Consider the following 3340-nt stretch of genomic DNA (forward strand, 5'->3'; position numbering starts at 1 on the left):
CTGAACACTGAATCTATAATGTAATGAAGTCGACTCTTTACGTTAGAAAAATGAGTCTTTAACATTATGCCTCAAACATCTGTTACTCAAATGCAACATTTTTTCGGTGCAGAATTAGTATTTCTAAGTATGCAAAGATACTTCAGAATGGCCATATGGCGTTCACGTTTATGCTTTCTTATATGCCAGTCTTACCGAGGACTTGTGTAGAATACAGCCATTCATTTTAAGTATACTTTTCTGGCTGTGACGACTGCCTGCTACCATAATACACCCGTGGTGTATTTGTGACTTTGTAGTTAAAAGTCGGAGTTTTTACGAGGAGCACTTGAAGGCAGCACGTGTGCGTCTGCGTTTCTATGGTTGCAGCGCTATAATAGAGCACTGACAGGAAAACAGGTGAGTGACTGAACGAGCTAATATACTTTATTCTCTGAATGTTGAATTAACACGACACATTAAGTGATGTTTTAATTGTCTACGTAAAACAAGAAACGCCGTGTATATTTTTACGTGGTTAATTTGGAGTTTTGTCTGTTTTTATCCCAACTCTAACGTCGCTTGGCAAGATAAACGATAGCTGCTAAGCTAGTTGACTGTATGACTTTTACACCAAGTTATAACGTAAAGCAACGTCTACATGTAATCGAGGAAACACTGCTCACAATTTTCACTTAACAAACGTTACAAATGTTTAACTGTTTTTTAAACATTGAGAGCTTAAATTGAAGAAAATTACAACTATTTTTCTCTCTATTTCACTTCGCTGTCAGGTCAGTGAAGGCTAAGGAGTGTCCTGTAAAACAATCAGTGCTGGATGAAGTACTTGAAAGCATTACTTGCGTAAAAGTACAGATATCTTACAAGAAAATGACGTTGGTAAAAGTTAAATTCACCTATTAGAATATTACTTAAGTAAAAGTCTTACATTATCTGATATTTTCTGTACTTAAGTAACAAGTACATTTAAGATAATGGCAGTTAAGTTAAGTAGGCCTATTGTAAGTAAAAGAACAAGTTAATGCTGTTAATAAAAAAGACGGCGGTCAGATTTATGAGAATTATGAAGTTTGTTTCTTTGTAATCTACACAAACTTAACCCTTAGCCTTTAATATTACACACACTTGTATTGCTCTTGCTTTCAGAATCAAGCTTTAAAAATATTACACATTAATATTATTTTTCAGTCCTTATTGTAATTATCAAATATTCATTTTTTTTTTTAGAATTTCACCCTGTAAATGCCAGGTTTTTGTCATTATGCCACTATATTTTCAGATAAAAAAAGACCAGCACAAAAAAATTAATTATAGTCAATATTGTCAATATACTACATGCAAGGTAAGATTTTTTTTTGAAAATGCATTTATTTGTTTATTTATGTATATTATTATTATTGTTATTATTATTATTATTATCATCATCATAGCCTGGGATATGTCAATGATTTACAGTAACATTGATTGTGACAGTGCACCTAGTGAAAATAGCACGTATTTTTTCTATATGCCAAACATGGTAAAAATGACATAATCAGGTGGAAAATACTCAAACAGAATGACAAATTATTAAATCTTTTTTTGTGAGTTTTTTTTTTTTTTTTTTTTTAATTATCATTAGGCCTATTCTAAGTATTTCTAAAACATTTGGGGCTGAAACCTTGAACAACCAGGCCTAGGGATGCCACCAGTTATGAGTAACACCTGTACTAGGGATGTACAATAATATTGGCATAGGCAGATATTTGCTTTACAGTAAAATATGGCCAACATGCTGATATCTGCCAATAACACGAACAAATACATGTATTTTTTTATTGACTAAGTGTGCATGTACAAAACATGAACACTGTATTGAAGCATTTTTGTTATTTTGCTAAATGAATGAATATAGAAAATCACTGTATCTTATGTCTCCATCTGCTGGTGGGTCATCACAACAAGAGCATGCATAATATGATGTTAATTCAACCCCAGAATACTTGGTACTTACTACTTGATTTTTGCTCAATTTAGGAGGGGAAAAAAGTGTATATCAATAATTATTAGGGACCAAATGAGTTATGTGTATATAGGCATATAGGATGTCAGAATAGAAAAAAAATAGACAGTTTTCTTTGTTAGTTTCCAGCATTAGTATAATTTCTGAAACATATTGACATTGAGAAGCTGCTTTTATAATACTGTGAAACCTAAAGAAAGTTACTATACAACCACTACATCATATCTCAGGCTTGGCTGCAGATATGAAGCTGAATTGCTTATTTTTGGTTGGTAAAAAAAGTTCCCTGAACTCTACACTGTGAATAAAAGATGAATCAAAATATGGCCTGTATTCCTACACTCAAGACAACACTGACCTCACCGTGCCACTCTGTCAGGGACCTTCTGCGTCTACTTATTACATTTTAGGTATCCTTCTGCATCGGCTGTTTTGGATGTAGTTACCATGATGTCAACAACTGCGCATAGTAGGATGAAAGCATGGTCATGGTTATGTTTATATAACAGCGTGGACTGTCACAATGGTTAAGATTAGGCAACAAAATCACAGGCACAGACAAATCCACACAAGAAGCAAACCCCGATCTCCCGTACAAAAGTTGGTTGTTTGTGGGACCCATCCATCTCCCTTCCCGCCCATCCTATAAGCGCCTTTGTGCTTTTTATATCACGTGGTTACCGGCAGCATTAGTTCCTGACACTGTCCTTCAGTGTTTCATGCATACAACCGTTTCTGTCCGGCCACATTTTCAAGTGACACCGCTCATGTGCCTCGTTTATGGACGCATCCTGGGCTGCCCATCCACCAGTGGTTATAACAACGCCAGTGGTTCTGTCTGAGCATGTTCTCATCTGATGCCGTCCAGCAGCATTTCAGTTGAACGCGGAAGATGGCTTTTGGCGTCAAAATTGTTATGCCGAAAACACTGACAGAGCTGTGCTATTTGACGCGTTTGGAGTGAGAACAGGCTGTAATGACATGCAGTCTAGGCATTCAGTGACTTATTCAAGTGCACATCATGAGCTTGCTTTGTTTCTGACTTTTTTGTTATGTTGTCATAAGGGGTCAATTATTAATGATATGACAGTATTTACAGCAGATTTGTGTGCTGGAATATCCAGTTTTTGATGCAACAGATCGGTGAACTAAATAGATGAATGCTTGGCAAACTTGATCTTTTTTACAGCCTGATGGTCATCCTGCACAGTTATTTTATGTGTTTTTTGGTTGCAGTGCTGGTTTGGACAGTGTTATCCTGCTGCAACCTCCAATGAAAAGTCAACTACCACACAGATGATCAGATCTGCATGAAGCAAACTGTCCACCTACAATACT

Source organism: Plectropomus leopardus, chromosome 13 (genome assembly GCF_008729295.1).
Source record: "Plectropomus leopardus isolate mb chromosome 13, YSFRI_Pleo_2.0, whole genome shotgun sequence".
NCBI lineage: Eukaryota > Metazoa > Chordata > Actinopteri > Perciformes > Serranidae > Plectropomus > Plectropomus leopardus.